This window comes from Columba livia, chromosome 18, assembly GCF_036013475.1.
Source record: "Columba livia isolate bColLiv1 breed racing homer chromosome 18, bColLiv1.pat.W.v2, whole genome shotgun sequence".
Classification (NCBI taxonomy): domain Eukaryota; kingdom Metazoa; phylum Chordata; class Aves; order Columbiformes; family Columbidae; genus Columba; species Columba livia.
In genome coordinates, this window is record NC_088619.1 from 5,965,443 (window position 1) to 5,978,481 (window position 13,039).

Consider the following 13,039-nt stretch of genomic DNA (forward strand, 5'->3'; position numbering starts at 1 on the left):
TGTAAATACAAAGTGCCCCATGGTCTGGAAATTTAATGAGGCGTTAAAGCAGTGCCTGGAGCCCTTCAGTGCTATATAAACTGTTCCGTTATGTAAGCATGTCTTCTTATGGCTTTGCTCATGGATATAAATTCCCTCCAGGCTGATAACAGGACCATGCCTCAGCCTAGAAATGTCTGTTATATGTTGACTTTACAGGTTTGGGGGCAGTGAGAAAGCCGAGTCGTGTTTAACTCTTCCTGTACTTAATGGTTGCTCCATAGCAAAAGTTGCCTTTGAATTGGCCATAAAACTGTGTTGATGTTTTGTTCCCCACTGAGCCTTTACTTGAATTGTACTTATAGCCTTAAATTGCTGCAATCCCACTAAGGATTTTTCCACAAATTGTAAAAAATTTGGCAGGTAGTTTGTAGGATAGGGTGAGGGTGTCCAGGAATGGCCAGCATAGGTTGGGCCCTGACAAATTAGTGGGGATGCTGCCAGCACCTCTGGAGGAAGCAGAGCTGGGAATGGTTTGTGGCAGCTGGCCGTGCTGCCCAATTCGGGTCAGCCTGGACCGCATCTTCAGTGTCCGGTCGGCATCGCTGTCTGGATGAAATAATTGTCCAGGCAGATGCTACAGCTGGAAGTGTTTCTGTGAAGCCTCAAATGGCCTTAGAACAGTTTAATCAATCTGATCCCAAGGAAAAAGTAAAGTGATACACTACGGAGCTTCCTCCGTGCTTCTAGTACAGGCGTGAGCTGTCTTGGATGGCTCAGAAATGTCTTGAAATAATCTTCGTATCAAGCCAGTTCACATATTCTGGCACGCTCTCTGGTGATGATGTTGGAGCAACTGAAGCTCGGTGATGCCCAAGAGATGAGTCACTTGTTTGTCAGAGCCTCAGTGCTTCTGGCTCCTCCGTGACACTGGCTGGCAGGATGTCACCAATGTGCCTTAGGCTGCTTTGGGGGACTGGTATTTTGGGTTGGCTTAAGCTCACAGCACTCTGTGCAGCATTGTGTTTACACTGCAGAACAAAGAGCTTTTAATACTCAGTCTTGTGTGTGTGTAGGTATGTATAATTTTTAAAAATGCCCGTGTTGCTGCATATTTGCACTGAAAAAGAAAGAAGAACAGGTGGTTGCTTATGGTGAAGCTTCTTTGTACCTGTGGACACGCTCTGGACCTCAGAAAACTGGGTGTCCCACCCAAATGTGGGGTGACCTGCTGTGACAGCCACCTCCAGCCCATCGTTGTCCCACTTTTCTTCCCAGTACATCATTGTGGGGAGGCAGCATGTGGCATTTACTTATCTGAATTAGGGCTGCTGATGCTTTCTTTAAAAATAGTCAATATCCCCAAGCACTTGTAGCTTCTTCTCAGACAACTGGGAGGAACTTGTTCTTAGCCAAATGCAAACTTTTGTAGGGTTTGGCTGAAGAGTGTTTATTTTCAATGTTTTATTTCCAAAAGTAACTTTGATAGGAACTAGAGAAATAAGATGGTTATTATTTATAGTGATCCCTCTTATTGCTGTTGAAATTATTCATATGAAAAGGCTACTTGTTGGATCTAATACGAATGTTTTGGAGTTAGAACTTGGATAAATACTTGCCCAGTTCTCCGTCTCAATAAGGATGACTTTGAAAGGTGTATTCATTGTCTTGGTATTATTATTGCGCAAGGAAATACACAGAGGTCTGGGACAAAACCCTCACCCGGTAAAGTTTAAACACTCGCAGCGTCAGTGTCTGCGTCAGTGTGACTGTTCAGATAACTTGCATTGAAAATGAGAGCAGGAGAAAAGGCACTTCTTGGACTTGATTCATCGCATTCTGAATAGGTCTGATGAAGATGTACGTACTGCAGTTATTTAAAGCCAGCAGAACTGAATGTCATGCAGGATAACTGAACAATACGAATCTCTCTTTCTTTCCCCTTCCTTCCCAGTGTTTCAGTTTTCCCAGTCACCTGTCAGTTATTTGATGTCTTTGGGTGATGCAGGAGCACTAAAGCGGCTGCAGGGAGGTTGGTGTAATTCCCAATGCTGTTACTGGTTTGCTGGTGGGATAAATTCTTTGTTGTCCCTCCACCTCTTTGCTGTAAACAGATTATAATGCTGATCAACATCCTGAAGTGTTTTGGTTTCTTCAGGTAAAATGCTAGGAATGAATTATTTTTATTATGCTGTTTCTTACCTCTTCAGCCCATGTTGTTCTTACTTTGATGGTCTCTTATTTTCTGCTTGTCCTTTATTTTCACTTGGATGCTACGCAAGACACCCCAAGGTGCCATTTTCAAACAGAATTAAAAAATGAGCGGGTTCTACTAATATATTCTCAGGAAACAAGTTTGACCTCTGAAAGATGGGGTGGAATAGGAGAGGATTTCCACCCACATCCTGGTTGGATGACTCCATGAGGTGCCTGGGCTTTGGATAAAAGCTCCATTGTCCATCAGGGCTGGTGGGGGAAGAGGTCGTGAGATTTGGAGCCTTCCTGCTTCTCTTGTTCAGAAAGCAACTCTTTTTTAGTCATAATGACCTGGCCAAGGTGTAGGACCCCGAGATCTGGCACTATGGGTCTATCAACCATCCAGGCACTATAATTGCAAGCCATGGGGGAGGTATCTGCCCTGGCAGCCCTTGGGTGCAGGATACAACACAGGTAGTGCTTCAGCTCCATGGGAACTCCTTGCTACTGTGGATATTTAACTTCTTTTAAAAGAAACCTCATGGGATACCAGCACAAGACCCTTCCAAGTTTGAGCCAGTCATTTGTTGGGTTATCTGAGTTAAGTATGGCCTGAGTAACAAGTTTAACCTCTGACTAACCTTAATTTGCTTTCCAACAGCCTCCCAGGTCTTATTAAGTAAATACCATATGCACTAATTTTCCCAGCAACAGGCACACATAGTTGCCATTAATATTAATAGCAGCTATTGTTTGCTAAATAGACTTCTTGGTTAACTGTGTATTTATTGCAGGTTGTTTGAACAAAGTCAGAGTGTGATCAACTGTTATGTAGCAGCTGCAGGCTTGAGGATGGGGAAAATAGGAGAAATAAAAAGAAATTGCTATGCAATTAGATGCTCAGCACTTGCTATGTAAATAAAGTGACCTGCTTGGCTAATATGTCCTGTGTAACCGAGGCAGCAGGCTTACGTGCAGTGCATTTTCATCGGCGAATCTTTGTAAGAAGCCAAGTTCCTTCCTGCGTGAGTCTTACTAGTGAAGCTGAGTACTATGGGCAAAAGTCACACTTTGGGTGCTTCACTGGCTTTCCTAGTTGATTAATCTGGCAGGGACTTCTGTGAATGCATTGGAGCTTTGCAAAATCAAGTTGCTTATTTTGGCAGCTGGAGTCCTTCTGAGTTGTAATTTAAATGTCTGTTCAGCAACCAGAAATGTTATTTTTGTCAGTGAATCTGATCAATATTTTACGTGACGTAGAATCCCCTATTTCTCGCATGCTTCTTTACACTGGGGCATTTTAATTTACTTTTCCATCATTAGAATGGTAAACAGGGAGGAAGGGCAAGTAGTAAGGATGCTGTTTTCTAGGCTGCTATTAATTTTAAAGAGATGGAGCTAATTATAAATTGCCTTTAGCGCCAAGAAAGGCCCAATGGCTGCCAGGACATGCAATCTGCTTGTCAGTGCTGAACTGTGTCGACTTATTCTAAGTCTTCTAGATGTATCTTCTTCAACCTCAGCCATTAATGCCTCTAAAATTCTGTCCTGAAGTGTATTTAAGTGTTTCGTAGCTCTTCTCATGGGCTAGTTGGCACTTGGGATGTCCCTGCAGGGTGACTCGATGGTACCCCTTTGCTGCGAGTTCCTGTGCTGGTTCAGTTTCCCTCCAAATTATACTGACTTCTGATGTGATGCTGGGAAAGTTGCTTAAATAGTGGCTTTCCCAAATGGTTTTCAGTCGTTACGTTCCTTATTTTGAATACTCGGTGTGATATTCTAGTGTCTTATTTGCCAATGTTCCTCAGTGTTATCCTCAGTGGGTGCAATTCTGAGCATAAAAAAATTCAGAGCACTCAAATGCAGATGTTATTATAAAGTTAATATCATAACGTATACATGCTGGGAGCCAAACTTGAATTCCTGCATTTCCTGTAGTTTCAGTGCTTGACTTAGCAGCTGTAGTAATGTTTAATAATGAGGTATGTCTTACTGGTGCTCCTACTGGAATGCTGAAGAATACAGTTACGCCACAATACAAGAGAAAAAAACCCCAAATCTTGTGTAAAATTTAAATTAATTCCCTTTGCAAATAAATAGAATGGAAACCCTTTTCCTTTGTGGTGCATTAATATTCTAGTCCAAAGAGAAGCAGGTAATCTTATATAAGCAGAACTGTTGCTGTTAGAAGGTGTAAAATACATGGTTTAAGATTCTGTCAGCATATGCATGCACTTAAATTACATGTGCTTTACATTGTAAAATAATTAGAATGAATATTTCTTGCTTTTTGTGCATCTGCCTAAGATATAGTCCAGAATTGACATATTAAAAAAAAGGCATCAAACTGTTTCCGGAAAAAATAATAAGCACAGCACTTTAGGGAAGAGGAGAATTATTATGAGAAACAGATTATAGGAAATACCTAATGTTACAAAGGCAATACCTAATTACTTGTTTTTCTTTCAGCATAGGAATGCTGTAAGTTGAATGTTTAATTCATTGTAAGAGTAGTATTGTGTCTAGGTCAAAACTGAAAGGCACGATGCCAGAGTGATTTGTATTGCTGGAGAGATTTATAGGAACGTTTCAAACCTTCTGATTAAACGCTGTTTGAGAATGGACTCAAATTATTCATCGCTTATTTGTCCGTGCACAATAGTGTTTTCTTTTGATTCTCCTTCAGTTATCCAGCAGGCTCTGACTTATCAGAACTGATAAGATAAAAATTCTGTTGTGTCAAGAAAGCCACAGGACAAAGCTCTGCAGACAAACTATGAAGTGGTGCCTTATGCAGTTGTTTTGCATCTCTCCTTGGAGGTGGCAAGGGTAACAGAACAAAGATTTACATTAGAAATACCAAACTCTGTGATTTGGATTTGTATGTTAGCAGTGTGATTTGCTTTGACGACATGTTCTCTGAATGTGCCTGTTTAATAATTTGATCTAGAGCTGCTTTTGCCTCCTCCGGTCTGCTTTTTTAATAGCCTGGATGTGGATGGATGGAAAATATTTCCCAGGTCAATGCATAAATTAGAAAAAAGGTCATGGTTTTCTTTCACCTTTTTCTTAAGCCTTTCCTCTTTTTGTACAATTTGAGCCCTATCTCAGCATCCTGAAACTCATGGAAGACATTTGCTATATGTAATACGTAATGAATATTGACTGTTGGATGCTGTAGCATGAGTATAGACTGCAGGGGATCCTCCTGGCCACTGAGTGTCATTGTTAACCCAGGAGAAATGGGGTGATGACAAAAATCGATGTAACTGGGGAAGAATGGGAGATGAATCTGTGCGGGGAGCTTGGGAAGGCATTGAGATAATTGAAATGGTTTGCTGAATGTCCAGGTTCATCTTCCTAAACAGTGCGGTGTGTCTGCAAGCGTGCTGGAAGCTGGATGTGATATAAACTTGTGAAATACGTTTCCATGTTCCTATGGGTGAATGGGCTCCTTGGCTGAGTTGAGTTTAATACTTGGAGTTTCAGGGAAACTCTCATCTGGGCATCTGAGGTTGCTCCGTGTTGCCTCAGCATATCTCCCCATCAGCCCAGGTCACTGGGTTCTCCCCCAAACTGCTGGCACTCCTGACATCTCTCTGAGCCCTCTTCCTTGGGACTTGTGCCCACTGAGGTTATCTCTGTTCTGTGGGGTGAAAAACGGCACTTTTCTACCCTACGCAGGCTCTAGCTGGTACAGGGGCTGAGGGAGAGGGGCCGGTGCCTCTTTCAGCTCGCAAAACCTTGAAATGCAATAGTCCAGAAGAGAGCCATCACCATCAGAGGCAAAATTATTTCCATAGAAGGAAAAATACTTGAAGAGAAATAGTTCAAATAGTGGTTTGTGCAGCTGTTTTCAAATAGCGAGTGAGTTTTATTACCTGTAAGTATCGCCACTTTTCTTTATGGCCAAGTGCATTGTATGAGCAGAGTGCAATTTCCTCGTACCTAAACTTGTGAATTAATGCTCTCACTGAATGTATTATTCATAGGCTTGATTGGGAGCTTTGAAACTACCCTGCCCTACTGTGGACTATTTGCTATGCGAGCTAAACTCACCTTCATCATCATCAACACTGGAACTAAGACAAGGATTCTGTTTTCAGGAGTTTGGGCTTAAAATTGTGCCCTGCATTAGCCTTCTTGTTAATAACACTGACTTCAGTGATGGCAAGAGGAAAGGATGTGGCTGGAAGGAATGAGCGTGGGGTTGGGAGAAGGAAACTATCACAGGTAGGAAGGAATGTGATTGCTGGAGTTGCCAAATGAGTAACTTTTGACTCTTCTTCTGAAAACCACCTTATTCTTCTGTCTTTGTGCTACCTCTCAAAGAGCAGTTTCTCTGCAGATTTGCCTTCAAGTCTGGAAAAAGCAGGGTCTCTGCAGAATGGCACATCTCTCTTAAAGCCCCTATGTTATTGGAAATAAGATACTGGTGTTTTACTGACAAAGCAGGAGGAAAACCTTCTCCAGCTGCCTTCACCTCACTAGGGTTTAACAGCAAGATTGCTATTGCCTAGTAGTTACGTTGCCATGAAAACACCACCTTTCTGGCCTTAAAACCTACTTAAACTGGGCAGCTTAGGCTGGAGCGGGGCGGCCAGGAGGAATTCCACAGTCTGCCCGTGTCTCGGTGAGAGTGGAGAGGGCTGGTGTGGAGGGAGAGGCTGGTGCTTCGCCAGAAACCACCTCCTTCCGTTGCTCTTTTCCTTCTGTAGCCCCATAGCTGCGGTTTAGCAGCCCCAAAGTTGCGGTGGTTCTCTCCCACCTGCATTAAATCACTTTTATTTCTGGTGGGTGTTGGTGAACGCAGTGGAAGAACTTTCTGAATTGACTTGGAGGCCATTGTTTTCATTCCCATGCTGTGGGGCTTCTGTGATTTCTTGGGGTCTCTGGTTCATTTGGGCAAAGCTTCAAGTGCGAGAGGAGCATCTGAGAAGTCTTTCTGCCCAAACAACTTTGCTATAAATGTAGTGTGGGGTTTTTTTGGTGGGTTTTTTTGTTTGTGTTGTGGGTTTTTTTGTTTGTTTTTGTGTTTGGTGTTTTGTTTTGGTGGTGGTTGTTGTGTGTTTTGTTTTGTTTTCTTCCCAAAGTCACTCTGCTGCTGCGGCTGAAGATGTAATTCAACTCTCCTTTGATTTGTGACCGTTCAGAGCCCTCTGGGAATCTGGGCATATTTTTGCTCCACTGTCTGCACAGTTCCCTGCCTACTCAATTCAGAACCACTTATCTCCAACTTCTCTTGTGCAGCTTTAGTCAATACAGGCTGCAAAGAGACCTCATCTGTTCTGGGCAAGGAGTAGCACTAGCATCACACCAGCGTGTCCATGCAGCTGCTGGGGGAAGCAGCACATGGAGACTAAGTGGAACACGAAAGGAAGATAACATTAAAAAACATCACATTTTCTCTTTCTTGTCAATGCTTATTTTTATGAATAGCCAATTGAAGTCCTTAATTGCTGCCTCTGCCTATGTCAACACCAGCTTTTGATGCTGTGCTGCTAGTGTCCCCTGACCTGGAAGGTGGCTGCTTACACTCAGAAAAAACCTCCAACAAATAGAGCTACTTGGAAAGAGTAAATGTACGATTCATGTGACATAAGGCAATTGGGGCAATTTTGACTTAGTTGTACTTTGAAACAAACTGCTGGCTCCTTAGTGAAATTCTTCTTGCATTAGAGAAGCCTGATAAGAAGGCTGTAAAATGTGCTTCAGGGTGAGGAGACATTATCTGTTGATCATTTCTGTCAAGTATTTGTCACTAATCTTTAATTTTTCTCATTCTCTTCCCAAGATACTTCAGATATCCTGATACCAGTATGCCTAGTCTGGGGACCAGTTAAGTCTGCTGCTTTATTCCCTGCCCCAAGAGGGATGAGGGAGGGTTTCCGGGGGATCTTGCATCCCTCGTTGGACATGTATAGGGGCAGGATCAGCCTCAGAACCAAGACAGCAAGTCAAGGGTCACTTTTGCAGTGGCTGAGATCAGCTGTGCTTGATTCTTGGACAAGGATATGTTGACCAGGTGACTAACGTTGGATAAGACTGCATAGTGAAATGCCTATACTTAATTAAAATGACTCATTCTATAGAAAGGGCTCTCTTTAAATTGATGCATAACATTTTGAGGTGATCACATTAGTCAGTTAACTTTAAAGCAGGGCTTGATGCATCGTCTCTATTTTTATTTGGATTCAATTCTGTCCTGATTCACAATAAGACCCACAAAAAAACCCCAAGGTAAATACATTCCACCTGATGAAATGAAATGCATCGCAGCTTTGGACTTGGCACTTTACTCTTTCTTCATGAAATAATGTTTGGGTGACTTTTGTGTTGGTGGGGCTGAAAGGGGCTAAGAGCAGTGACTAAGACCTGGCACGGCAAGGAGCTGCTCCGCCAACTTCTTCCCTGGCAGCTCTGCCAGAGACCTGTGGAGAAGCTGCTTTTGCATTCTGCTCTCCTTGGACTGGGACGATGATTATTTGTGGTCTGTGAGTGAGCACCTGAGCCGCAGGGCGTTCCCTTGGACCAAAACTCTTCATTTTTCTCTGCTCATTTCTAAAAGCCTTGGGGTTAACAGTTCCAACACAAAGGTTTACGTGGCAGTGTGCTGTGTTTCCATACATTTCTATCTTTCATGAGCCTTTTTGGAAACAAAAATTGCAATTTGTATACATGGAAGGCCAGCAGAAGACGTGTTTGACTGACCAGAGCGCTTGCAGAGCCTGCCATAGCAAAGGCGAAGCGCCGTGCACCAGGGCGGTGCTTTTGGGAGGTACGTTGGCATCACCCCAAGCTGGGAAGCAGATTAAAATAGTGACACACACTGTCTCTTTTCTATTTCTGAAATCCTATTTCAGCCTCAAAAATATGCCTTTTAAAAATAATTACATGCTTCCAAACTCTGTAGTATTCAGCCTCATAATAATGGTTCCATTTTTCCTGATGGTTTCTCTGTATGAGAAGGCAGTGACTTTCTTTTTCGTTTTACATTTGGGGAGCAAAGCGGTGAAGTGACTTGGCCAAAGCCTGAGCAGAAGTCACCGCTGCACCAGGTACCAAAACCACGTCTGCGTTCCCGACTTGTGCCTTTCCTCTCGCAGCATCAGTCATCTCCGGCAGCCACATTTATCTTTGGTACCTTTATTTTTGCAGGTACATCTGCCCACACCTCAGTTGTTATTTCATATCCAGGTGCTGTTTTGTGTACCCTGACCTGGGGGTGCTCAGGAGTAGGGGGCTCTCTCATGCTTATTCCTTGGCTCTGCTGATACTACATCCATCAGCCTTACACTAACACCTCATGCTCTGGATGGGGGCTGCAGTGCACCCAAAATAAACAGATGATGCAATCACAGAGAGTGACCCAGAGCCTGCATGGGAAGAGCTGTCCTGGTGGGGAAGGGAAGGGACATGGCAGGTCTATCAGGTGCTTTCCTGCCTTGTTTTTAAGACAAGTGAAACAACGTGGGGAAAATCATAGTTTTTGCTGTGAAAATACCCAGACGTATATATAAATACAACTATGCCTGCTAGCAATTCCCACCCCTGCCATCCACCCCTGAGTTCATGCTGTTGTCTGCTGCTGCTCCCATGTCAAAAGATTTCTATTTTGTGAGACAAAGGCATCTTTAGCTCTAATGTAGAGCTTAAGTACTTTTCATTTTGACTGAGGAGTGTGCTCTGTTGTCGGTGAAACTTCATTTCTGTGCCGTGCTCCTGCGGGATCAGGCAGTTAATTGAGTAGTGTGTATGGTGCGATGCAGCCCTGTGTGCCAGCACCACTGGCAACGTTTGCCCAGGATGGGACCCTCCTCCATGGGCTCCCACCACATCCTCACGACATGGCTCGTTGTCCCTCTGGCTCAGCTGCCACAGGAATTGCCATCACTTTTAGTTATTTCCAGGGCAGAGGGAGCTGTTTGCTCCCCCCTCATCTGCTTTTACACAGCATTCCCTGGGCAGGACATAGAGATCTCCATCCCCAATCCTGCAGAGGGGTCCCTTGTGAGTGGTGTAATCCTGTTCCCCAATATTGAACAGAGGGTCATAACATGCTCCTTATCAAATGCTTGACCTGGAAAAGTGGGTATTCGGGTTAGTCTCACAATCAGATTGTGCTACCTGTGAACTGTTTGCTACCTCAAACAATGTACCTTCCTTTCTAGGTGTCATTTGCCTTGGTCAAAGACAGAACCGTATTTGTATTTTATTATGATAGTATGTCACTCTGAAGCAGTAGTATTTCTTTAGTGAAGAAAAATGAAGGAAATTAAGGGCTTTCATCATCACAACTTTGAGCTGTCCTCTACTCCCCCTTTGTCTCTGATCGGCTGGGGAGTTTTTGGTTAAGTCAGAGCCTTTACTCTGGGCAAGGCTCTGCTCTTGAACTCAGAAGTAACACAAAACCCAGCCAGGGCTGAACTTAGCAGGAGAGCTAAACATTCCAGCATGCTGCAATAATGCTGGCACCTGTATGTCCGAGTAACTTGATAACCCGCTGAAAACATGAATCCTTCTCACCAGTCCCCTTCCTTAGTCAGGACTTCCCAGATACAGAACAACGAAGCCAATGGGGAATGATGTGGCTGTTGGCATGGCCAAAAACCAGCAACATTTGCTTGAAAACAGACCATTAGTGTTGTGGGAAGGCACAACAGGCTGTCAGGGCATGAATAGCCTGAGGCCTCCAATTTGCTTAGGAGACGGTTATTAAAACGCAGCAGTAATTGCAAGAGGAAATAGGGAGGTTTTTGACAACCTGTTAGAGAGAATAATTAGTCTGTTTGGGGATGGTAAAGGATGAAAACATGAACTGGGGAAAACAATGAGCCAGATTTTAATTTCTTGTAAATTGGCTTTCAAGTCAAAGGAGCTTTTCTACACAGAGAATTTGCCTTGCTGTACTTAATTTTTTATTTTTTCTTTGTTTTTATTTTAAAATACAGTCCTCCCAAGGACTCAGACATCTTTGAGTAATAGCCTAGTTTGTTAGTTGTGCTGAATTCCAGCCCTGAAGTCAGTCTGTGCAGGACTTCAGATGCTGGGGCCTCCAGCTGTTCTTTGTATAACGAACCAAAAAGAAAAAGCAACTCTGATAATTCAGATTGTCTTCCTTTCTTCACTTGTTAGAGGCTTAAATTTTAATGGTTCAAACTCCTTTAAAGGACTAGTGTGACTTTTTATTGCTTATAAGCCACTAAAGTAATAAGCTTAAGAGTCTAAAATGGCATATCTTCTCAGAAAGTGCCTTAATAAGAGCAGGTGAACAGGGAGCTGCTGCGTGAACCTGAGTGATGTGGTGGGGAAGAATAAGAAAACGCAAGTTTGGGAGTGATGCCTGTCAGTGGGAGACAGGAACAAGAAATGAGAGGTTACAGCTCCAGGTGACCCCCTCAGTGCTTAAACACGGTAGAAAAGTAAATTAAATGAATACATTCAAAAGAATTACTGAAACCCTGTCCTTCTGGTCAGAGAAGAGAAGCAGACAGCGGCAACACAGAAAGTATTATTTTCATGCATAGAAAAATAAGAGATGTGGCAGAACAGAATAGCTTGACTTATTAGAGGGTGTCTTGCCTGGGTACAGAGAGACAATTTTGTAAGAAATGAGTCCAAGTACTCTTCTCTGCAAAAAATACAAGACAAAAACTTTAGGAGAAGTACATTCCCTTAAGCTTAAGACCTCTTATGCATATCAGCAAATTTTCTAAATGCGGGAAATAATATTTACCTTTTGTTTTAGAAATTAAGGAAACTGAGGCATGGAGGCTCTGTACGCCAAGTGCCAGGTTCTGCAGAACACGGACTCTCCTGGCCGTGGCTCTGCTCTCCTGCACACAGGCAAGCCCCATGGTGTTACCCACTGGTCATCTCCCTGTTGAGGCACCTGCCCTGGAAAACTCTTCCTTTCCTCTCCCTTACTCCTGTGCAGAAGCAGCCAGGTGCCCAGAGGGGCCGGCTGCAGCCTCTCAGGCAAAACCTTTAATTCATGACACCGAATTCCTGTGCTATTTATTAACAGGAAACCTTTTTTGGGAAGGCGTTAATGACCTTAATCTCTATGAATTACATGTCTTGGTTAGAAAAGCCATTCAGAGGGGTGTCTGAGGAACATTTAAATGTTCCTTAAATAATCCCAGGAAATATTTTCCTCCTGGGCTCTGTAAAAAGCACACCCCGCATTTACATAACTAATGACACTTTCTTGCTGATTGGACCCTAAGCAATTATTGCATCCTCTGGTTCCTAATAGCTGGGCTGTTAAGAACAGAAGAGGCTCTATTAGGTGACAGAGTCCCAACCGGGAGTGTCACAGGCGATGCCAGCTAATGCAGTCTCAAGTGTGCACCAGGAGTTCAACCCGCATATGCCTAATTAATCAGAGCGTGAGTCACCTGCAGCTCTGGGTTGGTGTTAATGAGGCCGGGCTGGGGACCAGCACGCTGTCCTGGGCTGCACATGTTGCTGATGGGGAGGACAAGCATCAGCTGCAGAGAGGAGGATGCTCATCTATTTATTAGCAGCAACTTCATCACGCTGCCCTCTCTTCCCTGTTTCCTGGTGCAGATCAACTACGAGACAAAAGGTTGCGTGTGACAGCTTTCTGGGCAGCTATTGTGGCCAAAAAAAAGTCTGGATGACAGTGTTTTGTTCTTGCAGAATAAATGATGCGGTGCTTTCTCTTCTTGTAACAGCAAAACAAAGCACTGCCAGGAGCCTGGTTTTTCTGAGGAGCCCTGCGATAATGAATGGGAAAATGAAGCCCAGCTCTTGCGAAAAATTTTGGGTGTTAAATAATCAGAACAGCAAAATGTCGAGACTATTAGGAAGAACACGCGTTTCTCGTTGGTAAGAGGAT

At 43.5% G+C, this 13,039-nt stretch overlaps 1 long non-coding RNA gene across 1 annotated transcript in view; it reads left to right on the top strand.

The window, feature by feature from the left end:
* The first annotated feature begins 12,386 nt into the window (after positions 1–12,386).
* Positions 12,387–13,039, top strand: part of LOC135575762 (uncharacterized) — a 40,404-nt gene continuing 39,751 nt past the window's right edge. Inside the window, exons 1-2 of the long non-coding RNA XR_010467019.1 lie at positions 12,387–12,766; positions 12,876–13,029. This is a non-coding gene — a long non-coding RNA (uncharacterized LOC135575762). The remainder of the gene's footprint in view (positions 12,767–12,875; positions 13,030–13,039) is intronic.